At 37.5% G+C, this 16,505-nt stretch overlaps 1 protein-coding gene across 1 annotated transcript in view; it reads right to left on the reverse strand.

Annotated features, from left to right (window-relative positions):
- Positions 1-16,505, reverse strand: part of bcr (BCR activator of RhoGEF and GTPase) — a 75,049-nt gene that overhangs the window by 48,211 nt on the left and 10,333 nt on the right. The window lies entirely within an intron of this gene.

Raw genomic sequence — 16,505 nt, forward strand, 5'->3', positions numbered from 1 at the left:
CTAATGTCTGATGAAGAAGTTTGCTTATCTGTGATTAAAAATGGGATTTCTAAGTTTAGTCAAAAAATGGAGCTGTAATAAATCATCTCATTATTGGCATGTTATTGGCATGAGTTGTGTAATAATATAACGGTATGATAACTGACAAAACTGCCAACATTACACATATTGAAGAGTTACTGTAATATACAAGCAGGACTCTGATCAAGTTAGTCTGGAATGACAAAATGAGTAAAAATAAAAAGAACCAAAGACGTTAAAACAACTCAATCATCAGGCATATCCAGCTTAGGGCTGAAACTATTAATTGCATTAATGCTGAGGAATCTATTATTGGAAAAATTGTCAACTAAATTAGTAACCAGTAAATTAAGTGGAATATACAGCCTCAATAAAAACAATGATCTTTTTTGAGGTAATTAAGCCAAAAATGTACAATATGTGCATTTTGCTTTAAAAAAAAAAAACCTTATATGAAAAATGTTCTGCCCAGGATACCTCAAATGGCATAGTTTTCGCTTCACCTGATTCAAAGCCTGTACCTTTTGTTATAAAAATTATTAATCGGTTGATCCAAAAATATATATCAATAGATTAGCACTACACTGTATTGATGATAAGTCAAGCAGAAAGGGCCGAGCTTTTCACATGTTGGTATTATTAGTATTTATCAGCTGCAGATGCATCCTTTGCTACCAATGATCAAGAGTTCAATGAAAGGAATGGCATGTTATTGCATGTCAGGGAATAAAATCTTTATTTCCTTATTTTAGAAAAAACAATTCAATCATTTATTTATATATCTGAATGCATTTCTAATATTTTACGAAAGGCTTAAGTGGTTATATGAAAAATCTGCAGAATTTTTTTATCTGATTAATTAGTCAGAAAAATCTAAATAGAATAAATCGATTACTGAAATAATCATCAGTTGCAGTTTGATGATGCTAGCAAACTGATAATAGTGTATTAAGTTTATTGTTGCTCTAGTTTCAATGAACACATTCTTAACTCCTCACAGCCACTTGGAAAGCAAGTGTACTGCAGCGACTGGAAAGCACAGCAGGTTCATATACTGACACAAAGGCAGCCTCCCTGACAGCGTGTGGGTGTCCTCAACCCCTGTGGAAACCTCGTCCTTTGGTGGGTTTGCTGGAGCGTGTGTACGTACAAAGTGACTGGTAGGGCCCAGCAGGTGGGGGGTGGGGCTGCAATGGGTGAAAATGGTGCACAGCAGCATTGCACGGTTTCTCGACCACCAGACAGATGTGCTGCAGTCCCACATGCTTATTACACACCAAGGGCAAGGCAGGGGAGTCACATACACAGCTAAACACACACCAATGGGCTAACATGACATCATAAAAAGCAGAATGAACCACAAGGACACATGAATGCCATATAGGTGTATTTATGTGCAGCTGCAGCCCAGTAATAGTTTCATCCTTACCGACACTCCAACATCAAGGCAGCTGCAACATTAAACTTCATGTGAACCAAGAAAATGAGGCCTTAAAGTGGGAAAATAGACAACTATGATGGATGAACAGCAAACTATTCTGATGATATTGTTTCTAAAATGGATAGAGCCTGCTTCACTTCGCTGAGTATGTCATATATAGCCTTACTCTCCTGTATTATTTGGTAATGGAATATAGTGTTGGAGGTTGGCAAAAAAGAAAAAAAGCTATTATTCAAACCATTTAAAACAAAAAAGTGTTCATAGTGTAATAATGTCAAACTGGTATTTTTATTCAAGGTTATCACAACTCCAGAAACTTAGCCTTTGTAAAAAGATGTGTTCCACTTTCTGGTCACAGGTATTTTAAAATGAAACCGAGCAGAAAAAACAAACTACCAAATCACAAAAAATGATTTCCTAAAAAAAGGGGGAGGCGATGACCTGACTCAATATGTTGCCCGACTTGAATTCGCCAGAGCAACTTTCAGGTATTTTAAAGACAGAGGGAGAGCAACACATCCCCTCTAGCCAGAAGAACAACAAACAGTCTGTGAAGAATGGCAGGCTCTCCAGAAACTAAAGCAATGCCATTGTCCTCCAGGCTGACAAGATTACCACAACAAAAATGTGCTCAAATGAAAAACAGCAGTATAACTGAGAGCTTTTTAGATCATGCAAGATGTCACATTGCACCGAGGTGTACTCACTTTATTAGGAGATATTAGGAGAGTTTGCTTTTCTCTGCTACAATGTACAAAAAGAACAACATTGTTTCCTAAAAGCTTGTTTCCTTTTTTATGATTTCTGTTTGTGTCTTATTTCAAAATGGAAAAAGACTTGGCTAAACACAGGAAGTAATCACCATTTATATTCAACAAAGTATTATTCTTCGGTCTCCATGATGCTGCATTTTAAAGTGTTTAATGTGTAGCAAGCTCCCATGATAAACTTCAGCAAGAAACAGAAGCAAACAGCCACGCATTGCTGCAGGCTGGCAGCATGAAGTAAACAAACAAGTTCCACAAACACACAGAGCGGCAGCACTGGAGAAAGAGGACAAAACGTTTTTTGTCTATTTTGCCTACATTAACGAGTTTTGTCTGAGATTCCTCCCTGATGCATTTCGCCCAAAGCATCTTTGATTCTACAAACCACACCAGCAAATGTTCCACAACAGAAAGACTTCACTGTTTGCACTTTAGCTCAACTTTGTAATTTTGACCTTTCTGACGAAACCAAATGAATTTTGAGGGGCCTTGTGGCTGTAAAGCACAGACAATGTTTCAACTTGCAAATACATGTGGCTGTATCTACTTTGAAAACAAACTCAAAATGTTTCTTCTTAGAAAGACAAACAGAAATGTATTTAACATACGTCGCTTTGCAAAAGTATTCATGTGGTCTTGAACTTTTCCACATTTTGTCTTGTTGCAGTCCAAAACCTCAACGTATTGCACTGGGACTTAAAGTGATAGACCAACAGTCTGCAGTCTGTGGGCTCCAGAGACATTTTGTGGTGTTTTTAAAAGATAAAAGTTGGTTTTATCTTTTTTAGTGTAATATCTGCATTGAGTTTCCACAACAGAAGGACTCTGAAGGTGGAAGGAAGCTATCAGCTTCATATCTTACAGATGAATTCTTATTTTGTGTTCAGAAATATTGACATTCTCCTCAAACACATTTGTCTATTGATGACTAGCATTTTTTAAGAGCTAAAAAAACACCAGCCATTTTATATACACAGTACATTAAAAAAACCTGACAAATTTCTCTGTTTTAAAGGTCAAACTGGTTTTGTGACTCTAAAAAATTGTATTTGGTAGAGGAGAGAGCAAACCTGGCTTTTTGAACTCTAATTGGTTGCTGATCCCAGTTATAGACAAACACACAGTAGTTCAAACAGTTGATTAAAAAAAAGGATTACTGCGTCATCTAAATATCTAAAGAGTATGGCACAACTGATAACCTGCCAAAACATGACTCTCAAAACAGCTAGTTATAAAATCTACGCATTTGACCTTGATGGAGTTTGGAAAAATGAGAGTAATTTTACCTCTTGGCTGACATGCAAAGCACTGCATGTGACAGAAAACAAAGGCTACAAATGATCTTGAAAACTCCATGCCTGTGGTGACATACAGTGGTGGCAGCATCATGCTGTGGGGATGTGTTTCTGCTACTGGGACATGAAAGCTCATCGGGGTAGGCTAGATTTGGCAAATCATGAAGTAAAAGCCAGACCGCTTAAAAAGCAAGACAGCTACAGTTGAAAGACAAAAAAATCACTCCTTGTCTGAATAAAAAAAAAAAAAAACATGCAAGTTTTAATAATTAAACTGTACAATAATCCTAGCCAATTATATACAGAGCATGGGAAAATCAAGATAAATTGAAAATTGAATTAAAATAGTGCGACCTTTCGAAGAACAAAATTCAAATGAAAGTTACACTCTCCCAGAGGTTTCAAAGCTCTGTGCTAAAGAGCCACAAATGCATCCATTCCCCTGTGGCTCCTGTATGCTCCACTAATCTGCCAGGCAGAGCGTATGGATGATGAAGAGAAGACAGGGAAGAAATGAGAAGGGGATTCATGACAGGAGTAGTTGTGCATTTGTGTGCAACTTGTCTCAGCATGTGTGCGCGTGTATGTGCGTGTGTGTGCGTGCAACCGCATATGTTTGTTGAGGTTGAGCACGTGGTGGTTTCTGCTCATGTGAATGCGCAGCTCGGAGAGATGAACCGAAGTTGGTTTCGTTGTTCTAGAGGGAGTTCACGTCACACTGCTGAAACAAACACAGTCAGCACGAACACACGGGAGAACACAGATGAGGCTCTGTGGGTGGTGAGCAGAGCAGCAGAGTCTCCCCAGATAAAAACACTGTAAAATTATAGCCAGCCCGGGAGTACGCAAACATGAAAAATGACATCATTACAGTCATTGTGAGGCTTAACATTTATTGTCATGTTAGCTTTTTATAAGAACCACCAGTAAACTTTATGTCTCATTAAATGAGCAACGGAATGAAATAGGTTTTTATTCTAGTTTAAAAAGGAGGTGTTTTTATCATTTAATTATACCTCATATGCAGAAATATCTAAAAGATGAACCACCAGACAGACAGATGCGATGAGTCATTTGATGTACGCTCTCTGAGTAAATATGACTCCCACACCCAGACTAGTAAAATAGCCACAACTTCAGCAGCAACAACAAATATGAGTCTGGAAATGAGATGTTTTTAAATGTTGTTTACAATGTTTCTGCTCTCGTATCAAGAATGAAAATAGCTCCTTAGAATTAGATTTGCTGTGCAAAAGGAAGTCATATTAAGTTACCCGACACGTTTATCAACATAAAAATTTTAAATATGAATTAAAATTGCTTCAGTTACATGGGTTTTACATCAATCCAGAGGACTTGGTGTCAAACTGCTAACCTTGTGAAAGAATAATATGCCACTCAATAATTGTATTCAAATTCAAGGTTGCATTTTTCTATGTTTTTTAATTTGAGATTACACTACTGCACTGAAAGATCAACTATTCAAATGTCTTCCTTTAATTCCTTGACCTTTATCGTGACTACTAAGTAGTGTTGAGAATGTTTTGCTCCTACTATTCTTTTTTTGAAAACAGAAGCCACGTTTCTTCATCTCTAAAAAGAGACCTCTCTCTGTGACAATAAGCAGAGACTGATAACACCAATCTACTGTCAGGATATCTGGTGTATACAGAGTCCAGGACCGTTTTGATGGACAGGCCCACCCACACACACCTACACACACAGAAACACAAGAGATGTTGTAAGAGTGGAGGTGTTTGACCCAAATTCTGCAAGGAGAGCTTCCAAATGGGTGGATGAATGGGGAGGTCGGGGAGTGTGCGTGCATGCGTGTGCGTGTGTCATTAGACATGTCAGGCAGGATCTGTGAGAGAGCACGAAAGGAAGCAGTGGTTCAGCTGTGCGCATGGAAGCAATCAACCAAAATTAGCAACACAAATATGAGGACATGCTGAGCTGAGTACTGATGAGGAGGAGAAAGAGACAAAATATAACAAATAACACTTTGGCAGACTTCATTATATGCTGGGATAAATACTTTCTGTTCACTTATAAGTTACACAGGAAAAGCCAAAGAGAAATGTTGAAAATCCTTTTGAAATAAGTAAACGCACCACAACAGGCACAATAAGGTTGTGTTCTATTACTGAGTAAATACAAAAATCTTCAAAAGCTCATTTTCAGATTCTGCATAAAGCAGTGATACGGCAACCTGATATCAACTCAAGTCTGTTCATTGGAGCTACATATCTGTTCACATAAAAGCCATACATTTACTGGAGAAAATGAATGACACAGGATCTATCAGCAAAACTTTTTTGTGTATGGTTGATTGTTTCTACTAGCTTTTACAGTAGCAAAATTGGAAAATGAAGACGAGAGGCGCACATAAATTGAAGCTGCGTTGTCAGAGCACTCAAATTGATCCAACACCCTCTTAAGCTGCACCAGCCAAAGTAAATAACCTTTAACAAGGAGTTGAGATCCTTTGGCAGCGAGCCTCAGGCTGCGCTGACTCAACTATAGGGTGAAGCAAAGGATGTAAAGATAGGGAGGGAAACCGCTATCCACTGACGAAAAGACACAAAAGGCAGGGGGGCATTTGTCACACTTGAGTAAGATTAAATAATAGACTAAATATGGGCGGAAAGTCTCTGGTAAGCCACTATGTACTATTAGTAAAGCAGTAATATTGCAAAACAATGCAGGTTATCCATAAAAGTGAGAAGCTGAAGTTGTGTATTGAGTGGGAAAAAGGAGGTGTAGGAAAACACAAGCGCATCCATCAGCTGCAACTTTTTTTTTTTAATCTTTGATCTTTACAGGGTCAGTTTACAGAAACATAGAGAAGCAACTATTGCATCAGCATTCGCACTACCGTTCCCAAAATATCGTCTGGCTTTCTGCCGTCTCAGCAACATCTCATATTTATTAGCACAGAAGAAAGCCACACCAACCGCGGGAAGAAAGTGGCTGTAGGGAAATCAAAGAACAGGTAGTGCAAGGTGAGGGTGTCCTCTTAAAGGAGGGGGATTCAGCCTCTAATGGAAGCCATCAATAACCCACCACACAGGTCTGTCAGCCATATCTTGGAGACTGACAGGCTGGCCACGTGTGAATACACAAACACACACACACACAGGCGCCTGCAGAGAACACAACTGTGTCAAATGTCTGATAACCTTGAAGTACCCTGTCAGCTCTTGTCAGCAGAAGCAGGATGATATTTTCAAAAAGCAATGATAAGTAGATTTTAGGGTTTTATTTTGGTTTACACTGTTTCTGTGGGGTCAGAATAATTATCATATTCAAACAACTTAGTTTTAGGCCATAAGAATTTTTAAGGCACCAATTTCTAAAGTACTAATGCTTAAAATACATTTACTTTCAAATTAAATTTGTACTTTTGATGCGATTACAATGTGACACAACTACAATGCCTGGATATTCATGCTCAAAAGAAATGTGCATCTGAAACTGGCCTTTTGTGAATGGTTAAGGGAATTAAATTGAAAATGTTTTTTCTAAAGTTCCTCTAACAGTTTATTTGTCATGGAAAGGTGTAAATTCAGTAAAACTTGGTTTGAAAACAGGGATTTGGAATAATTATAGATGACATGAAACCTCTAATAACCAATGTTATTTTATTTGTTGCTTTTTTGTTTAAATAAAAGCAAGCAGATTATGAAGTATATCATTCACTCCCAGTAATTACATCTGCTTAATTGACATCTTAGAACTTCACAACAAACCTAAATTTGCACCACTTACACCTAAAAATAAAAGGCCCTTAAATTAGTTCAAAACAATAATGTCCCATCAGTGCACTTTAACAGATGCGACCTCTAAATAAGTACCTGTATTATCCAGACTGGGTCCTTAACAACCATATGGGATGCAGACTTGTTCTGTTTGAGTCACCAAATGCCACATGTCTAAAATATGTTTTAACAAGCTTCGCCTCCAGAGCTAAATTAATTGCGGTTTTGTTGTGTCCTACACTGAAAATACCCTCATGGCTGCAGGCCTTTTACGGCCCTCTGTTTATTACTCATCACATAAGTTTATTTTGAAATCCATTTTGCCCTTTTTTGTTCCCCATCTCTTTGCTAGCTGATGTTCCCCGCCTCGAAATGATGCCACTCTGAAAATAGATGTATTCTGTCGAAGAAGAAAAAATGAAGACATGTCTGTAAACACAGAAACTCCACGTTCCACCCAGTCTGTCGTCAGTGTCAGCTGTTCCTTTTCCTGTTTAAGATTCATAAATCAGTCTCACCATTTTTGAAGTTTATTTAAAAGCTTCGGGACAACTCCCTCCATTCATTACATTGTTTTTAAATGTTTTGAATGCTAAATAGTTTTACCTATTTTGTGGTACAAAATTGATGCACAGGTTATTACTTTGGGAGCTTCAAACACTGACGATTTCCAAAATAGGTAATTAAGAACAAAGGCAATTGCTATAGGTTTTGGGGAATTTACCAACTCTTAATTTCGGGGTGCTGTGGTGGCACAGGGGTAAAGAACAAACCATAAATGGAGGCCTCAGTCCTCAAGTCCCAGCCTGATGACCTTTGCTGTATGTCTTCTCCCTCTCTCATTACCTACTTTCCTGTCTAACCACTTTCAAATAAATGCTACTACAGCCAATAAAACCTTAAAAAAAGAAGAATGACGCATCAATTAAAGGGTAAATCAAACAGAAATGCTTCAAGTCCAAAGCAAAACCAAACTCATATCTCACCAAATTAGCTTCTACAGCTAAATACAAGATTTTGTGAACACTAGCAGTCAATAATAATCTTGTGCTAGGGTCAGCTTTAAAGGATCTCTCTGTGTGGTTTGATAACTGGTTAAACAGATGCATTTATTCCAAAATACTGATTACTTGTTGCTTTTTGATATTTAACTACTGCATATTAATATGGTGACTGGCAAAAGATTCTAAATGTTATGACAAATGTCCAATGTTAATGTAAAAACCCAAATAGATTAAGATGTTATCTCATATCAGCCATTCCTAAAATAAGTGCTCCTCATTTTAACCTCTGATACTGAAAATCAGTCAGTCTGCTGAGTAAGACTCAACAGGAGACTCATCAGTGTTGTATAGTAACAAAGTAAAAATACTTCACTACTTTACTTAAGTATAGTTTGGAGTACTTCATACTTTCCTCGAGTATGAAAATTTTTGATGACTTTCACTTTTACTTCACTATATTTCCGAACTTAATTGCGTACTTTTACTCCGATACATTTTCAATGTGTGGTTTAGTTACTCGTTACAAAAAAGCGAGAAAGAGAAACGCAAGTGTTTTGACCCCACCTACTGATTAGCAAGTAGGCTACCGAACAAAGTCCGTAGCCTACTTGCCTGGGCTTGTTCATCACCTCCAATAGGATACACCTGTTTCGCTTCTCCCATTAAACACAAAGCAAGTCTCGCTATCAGCAGCAGTCACATGGAGGAGGAGACGGAGACCACAACGACTGCAACTACGTCGGACACGGCTCCAGGGGAACCACCAGCTGGTGATGAGAGCCCATGGCCTTATTTAAACACAATATACTCTTTCGTGGGTGTTAAAGATTCGTCGTACCGCATGCAGTTTATGTTATTCCTGCCCGAAGATGTGGAAATTCTATCTTACAAAAACTCCCCGTCCAACTTGAAGAAACACATCGAGGTAACGTCTTATGAAATGGTTATAATCCTCCTGTTTCAGTAACTATAGCTTGGTCACTAGGCACTACTGTATTGTAAAACATTGACCATAAATGAACTTTGTTTGGCATTGTTTCAGTTCCACACGTGGTGTATTTAGCTTAGGCTTAATGTTGACTATAGCAGGCTACCTAGACTCCTCTGTTCAAGGGGGGACAGAAGCCATAGCGATAGCAATTTAGACTAAATTTAACGAATATAGGAAAGGCATGCAAGTTCAAAACCAGGTTTACAGATGCCAATAAGCTGCATTTCCCTCCCAATTCTTTTTTTCTTTTGCATAATGACCAGTTGTGTGCAACACCTACTGACTGTAGCATTGACTGATTCACTGATTTGTGAAGTAGAGTAATCGTAACAGCTCTTTTTCTTCATGTTGGCCGCATTTTCTGTACTATTTATTTTTCTCATTTTCAGCACTGACCTTACTTGAAGGGAAAACTTAAGGCTTACAAAAACGTTGTATTTTCTGTCCTGGAGGGTTTACTAAGAAGCTGGTTAGTTGTAAAGCAGGTTAAGTTAACCTTGTGCTATAGGTAAAGCACCTAATTTTCTTAACTAAATGATGCCTGCAGGTATATCTATTAGCAGGTTTAATTTTGCCTGCACTTGGTTGGGTACATTATTTTAAGTGTATTTGACAAGTTTACCAAAATATAAAAAATGTCATTCAAACTGCATTTGCTTTGTTTTACTTTTTACTTGTACTTTTCATTACATTACTTGAGTACATCCATTTTTACAGTAATTTCCATACTTAAGTACAAGAAGTTTCAGATACTTTAAGACTTTAACTCAAGTAACATTTCAGTCAGTGACTTGGACTTTTACCAAAGTCGTATTTTGGAGAGGTACCTATACTTTTACTTGACTCTGAGATTTCAGTACTTTATACAACACTGAGACTCATGTCCATGTTTGGTCTGCCTCCAAAACTTTTAATGCATTTTTGTGAGATTAAACACATCTATGCATATGTGTCACATCTGAATTAGTCAGGTGATGAAAGTATTCTGTTTAAAACTAAAAACATTTGTTGAACATGTCATATCAGTGCGATTAAAAGCTGTATGCGTGTCATATAGAGAAAATACATTTATTTTTAATCATCTGTGATAACCAAACACTGCATTTCCAAATGTTTATCAACACAATTCTCAGCTACCGGTGAGGCATCTAAGAAATCAGTCTCTGAAAGACGAAAGGCAAAACAAAGAGATTTTGAAATTCTCCATCTCTACAGCAGTGAAATCCAGCTTGTTTCTGAAGACAGCGCATAAAAAATGAAAGGCTACACTGCCAGCTAATACAGTTGCACAATCACGTAACTGATGCACAGAGAATAAACTCAGAGAAGCATCAAGGCGGACAGTGAAAAACACAAAGAATGACCATTGTTGTTTGTTCACAGAACTGCACAGCGTTAATCACCCTTTGTGCACTGCAATTATTCCTAAAATATACAGCACTCTAGGCGTCATGGTGGATTTTTCTTAAGTCATGTCAAGATTTTCCTACAAATCACTTTCTTAGTGTCGAGGCAAACACTCAGAAGTGGTGGGGACTTAGTGACACTCAAGTCTACAAAAAAGGGGATATGATTTTCATGCAGTATTTATGGAAACACTGTAATTTTATTCTTGAATCAAGACAAAAAACACTTCCTTCTTTCATGGACAGCTTTTTCCAGCATACACAGTATGTTTTGTCCTGTCCCATCAAGAACTGAGCCTTCCAAGAACATCTTAGTCCCGTCTGTCAGAGAAATGACAGCATGACAACAAACCCGACTAATCACAGTTAACAGCAACATTTCTAGAATTTTTTTAAAATAAATTTACCTAAAGTCAGATTTAAATCTGATACATTCAGAGAAAAGTCAATCATAAGAAGTACAAACTGTTGATCCACTGCAGTTTTAATCTAAACAAAGTCAGCTTGAGAACATTGTTTTTGTATTTTACACTAAGTAACCAAGGTAACACTGTCACTCTGAAGCTTTCACAGATTGAAAAAGACGAGTGACATTTATGAATTCAGCCATGCGTCCACAGTGGGGGGAATAGCGCTTTTTCAAAGACACCCACATGCACAGGAGACACATAAAGCATGATGTTTTCCTCAATAAACACACACATCTACAGGAGTAACACTTCAACACTGCAGAAGCAGATATATTGTAAAGCTGAAATACCATCATGGCTCTGATGCCAGAGGCAACACAAATCTTTGCCTGGCAGTGTTGCATTATGTCCATGAAGCCATTGCTGCCTTGGAAGTCTAATCAAATCCTTTACAGCTAATACTATCACAATAAAGAGATGGATTCTTCCTACATGCTCAGATGTGTGGTTTGAGGTCTTGAAGCCATTTTTCTGCAAAAAACTAAGCGGTGATGTCCATTATGTCTTGCTGTGTGTTCAAAATAAACAGCCCTACATTTGTCATCATACATGTATCTGAGATTGAAACTTTAGTATGAAAAATTACTGTAAACTTAATGATTGCAAATTCCTAATGTGCAAGATCTGATAAGATCAGATCTGCAGCAAATACGTGATGCAAACTTGCTATTAAGATCCAAAATCTCAGAGGAGTTTTTCTGGCACCAGGTTCAAAATAAAAAAATTGAAGAATTACCGAAGTTGTGTAGTCAAAATGGGGTCTCTGAGACAATACAATTTAGGTCTACACTATAAACTTAATAGTGAGAGTTTAGCTCAATTTATGCACCACATCCACACCCCAAATTCAACACATTTGTACCCACACAATGAGAGGACAAGAGCCACATTCATGTAACCCCAGCAACATGTGGGTTCACCTACTTAGAGTCAGAGACAAGACTTAAAAGTAAATTTGCAATATCAGACACAAGATCAGTTTCTCTCTTTTGTGAACATCTCAAGATGCCTAACATTATAAGACTGTGTCTAGAGCAGATGGAGCTAAGAATATTCAGAGCATCTTTAGTGACGCAGGAATGTCCCCATGCATTTGGTCCTCTGGCTAATGTCCCACACTTCTGAGGAGGGAACGGAGACAATAGCATGTCATTGTGACTCCTCATCATCCACTGAAAGTTACTAAAATAGAGTCCACTTGGAAATCGTTGCCCCACTGTGTGTGGACGAAACCTATTTGCACCAATACCTGTCTAGATTATGTTACTTCCACAATGAAATCTAAAAAAAGACCAAACTAAACTGAGAGAACCTCTACAATTTCACTTGCCTAGGTAAATGATACTGTTTCTTGCCTGAAACAGTACTGTTTAAGATAGAAAATGATGTGTGTTTGAGAACATTTATTTAGAAATAAAAGTATTTATTAACAAGACAAACCAAAATTGAAAAGAGTATGAAAGTACAATAAAGTTAGAAGAATCTGGCTAAAACATGCTTCAGACTTTGCTAGCTGGCCTTGCTAGCTGCAAGCAGGAGCTTTAGTTGCATGTGGGAAGGTCCATTTGAGTTAACTGGTTAAACTGGATATTTGTTCTCGTTGAACTGGTCATCAGTTCAAAGCTAGTTCTAGGAGGTGGGCATTTTAATGCAGATTCTACTCTGGGGTATTAGATCAAAGGGGGTTGAATACATATATGCTATATTTCATATGTTTGTGTAAATACAGTTTAATAGACATGCATCTCCATTACTTTCACTGTACACTTCTTTTATTCTTGATCTATTGTATAAAATACAGATTAATGTCTTAGAAATTTGTGAGGAAATGTTTATGAAAAATGTAGGGGGTGTGAATACTTTTGCGAGGCGACCCAGTACTGTATCCACAGGCTTCAAAGCCCCTACCTCAGAAATGTTCTTTGCTTAATGAAAACCAATTGTTTGAGGTTCCCGAAACTGTTCCAGCAACCACAAGCTGATGTACTTGGTAAAGAAATGAAAAATAACTTACAGATTCAGTAAGGGCCTGCTAAAACATACATATCTGTCACTCTAGTCCTTCTCCAAAGGGAGCTTTTTTTTGTGCTTATTTAAATCCAGGTGGAAACTTTTATTTGCACAGGCAGTGTATTTGTACTGTGTAATCATGCTGTGCAGCAGAGCAGCACTGCAGGAAGTCAGCTTTTCTACCTTTTCATTACAAGTCAATATTAGATTAGACTGCGTGTGTAAGTATAGACACATGGATGTTTGTGAGGATTTTTGGATTACTGTAGACAAGACGACATAGCGGTGGAGGTACTGAAAGTGAAGTGGGTAATGGGACACCTTGTGTCATGACAGTTTTGCAACGAGTGGGCTCCAGTCTCAATAATTCATGACTGGGAACAGGATGGGAGAGAAAAAGTGGTGCAGGAAATTAATGTGAACTTGCCCTTTTTGGCTAATTCAGTCTAATTTAAACATGAAAACTTGATATTTTTAATAAACTAATGTTGAGCAAAAACATTGGATGTGTAATACTGATAGTATACACACAAACACAGGGATGATTTAGAAAATTGCTTTGCAGAAAAAGATCCATATTTTAAAAATGTAAAATGGGTGCGCCACAAGGTTACAATTGAGGACCACTGCTCTTTTGCATATAAGCGCCAATTATGTGCAGATGATTCATTCACAAAGGTAAGTGGAAAGAAATTGGAGTCCCACATGTGAACTCAGCTTTCAAACTGAACGTTTTTAGGGTTATTTTCACCCACACACAATGTTAGACACCCATAAAGACTTTTCTAGCTCAGAAATAAAATTCCAATATCAATGTGTACAACATTGCAAAGAATGGCTTTCAGATACTATTTGGTATGCTATCATATTAAACCTAATTTCAGCTAGTCCGCTGTGTCTAGCAATAGGTGGGGCAGGGGCAGTGTTGTACAACTTGATACTTTAGATCGATCAAAGGAAATTTTGGTAAATTCAGCTGAATTTGTGGCATCACATTAAAAAGACTAAACTGTCAAAGCAGTAGGAAAGTGAATCTATAACTTTTCAAAGCATTATGACACCTTGATAAAGGTACCTAGCTCATGCCCATGTAAAATAAAATAAAAATAAATAAATAAAAATGGAAGTAACATAAGCTGACAAAGCAAAAGAGCTTGAGGAGCAGCTGGTTCTTGATGTTGTCTTGGCTTAAAAAAAAAAGAAATTCTGAAACTGGGCTTAAAAAAAAATCTGCCTTTATTGTGTTTAGCATGCTCCAGGCTGAACAGCACAGCATGAGGGTGGTAGGCAGGGAAGGAGAAATGGTCAGGGGAACAGAAAAACGATATTAAGTGACATAAAAGAGATTCCACAGAAAGAGAGATGTTACCGAAGGGCATTTGGGACGAAGATAGAGGAGCGAGGAGGGGGGAGATTGCAACATGAAATCTGATCTCCTCCTGTGAGGCTGGAGTTATCCATTCCCTCTGCAGCTCAACAAATAACACACAACAAAAGGGAGTTAAAACTCTGAGAGAACATAACGGAAATCAAACTACTTTTAAATCTGGTAAAATGTTTTATTTTTCTTTCCTAATAATGTCTGAAGGCATTTAATAACTGTGCTCACTGCAGAATTGGTTCCGTGTTTTACAAATCAATTTAGAAGATTTTCTATATATGTATCCGTCTTTGTGTTTGCAACCTCTATCCATAAGCATCTTGTACTCTAAGAAATCACACCTTTCCGAAAGAGATGAATCTTTATGAACCAATAACAATTTCCAATTTTTACAACGCTTTCAAACACAGAGTGGAATCACATGGAGCCCAGCTGGCAAACAGTTGTGGACTCTGAATTGCTAAAAAGCCAAAGAAACCAAGCTGGACTGGACTGGAATGTATATAAACTATCTGGCCAATCATAGGTAAATGTAAACTTCTAGTCATTTTAAAACCTTTAAGAAATTTTTCAGTTCAGAAAAATCTACCAGTGATAACAAAAGATAAAGGAACATTTTTCTCCTGATTAGAGGAGCAAACAAAGTTACCAAAAGTTCAAGGAAATGGGGATTTCTACATCAACACTGTGGCCTTCAAACCTTACTTAATCCCAGCAGTAAACTGTGGGAAACTCTATTAAACCCTTAGTCAATTAGACAGTTTTTATGAATCAACAGTCTGTTGGTGCACCAACTGTAGATTGAAAGCATATGTGACAGGAGTCCATGACTAACAGAAAGAAGACATGCTATAAATAGTTTAAGGAACAGAGCGTAAACAAAGACTGGAATCCTAATAGAATCAGCTGAACACAAACATGGGAATATACGGGACGGCATTACAGGAAGGACGCCTGCTGCTGACAGTTGGCATTGATTAGGTTTGGTATGGATCGGTCGTGTAAACAACTCTGATGATTACAGCTTGCTCTTGAATAAAGATTCTCTTTGCTTCAGTTCAATAGGAATAATGTTATTTAACTGGGAACATAGCAAAGGAGTGACCATCATAAAAGTTTATAGGGAAGCAAACATTTCCACTTCCTAGTGCTGGTTTAAAAGTGATGATGATCTGAACTATAACACTGTAAACAGGACTTAATGCATTAATGGTGCAAGAGGTCTGGTCTGAGCTGTTTCATGGCATGAGGAAATGAACATAATCTGATCATTAATTAGTTGCTTTTCCCTGATAATCCAGAAAAGAGCATCTGTTAATGTGAACATGACTAGACAAAGGACTTATGTTACCAGGATCAGACAATGTTTAAAATACAAACATCTGTTTCTTAACTGAAGATTCATTACTGACCCATAGCATTTATGAGAGTGTTTGCTCTTCTCTTGGATACTCTTACTAGCTGGACACAAATCTCAAGTCTTTCCACCGAAGTCTCGAGAAAAATCCCAAATAAAGGCATGAAACTCCCAAGTTCAAAGTCAAGGCATGCAAGCCTCAGGTCAAGCCTAAGTCCTAAACTTTTAATTTCAGATCTTAAACAAGGCATTTAAATAAATATGTAATTTAATCTGAGAAATAATCATTTTCCATCCATCCATCCATTTTCTGTACACCCTTGCCCCTAGTGAGGTTGGGAGGCATGGTGCCTATCTCCAACAAACATCTCAGGCGAGAGGCGAGGTACGCCCTGGACAGGTAAAAAAAACAAAACATTTTAATATTTCAAATTATGTTGAAAAATGTTTTTATTTTCCAGAAGAGAACTTTAATATTGTCTACGAATCAGTGTTTATATTGTATGATGTACAAAACATTCATGTAAATTTAGAAAATTATGAGAAAACCAATGCAATATTAAAAAAAAATCATATTTCCAATTGAAACACTACAAACATG

Source organism: Xiphophorus couchianus, chromosome 8 (assembly GCF_001444195.1).
Source record: "Xiphophorus couchianus chromosome 8, X_couchianus-1.0, whole genome shotgun sequence".
Lineage (NCBI taxonomy): Eukaryota > Metazoa > Chordata > Actinopteri > Cyprinodontiformes > Poeciliidae > Xiphophorus > Xiphophorus couchianus.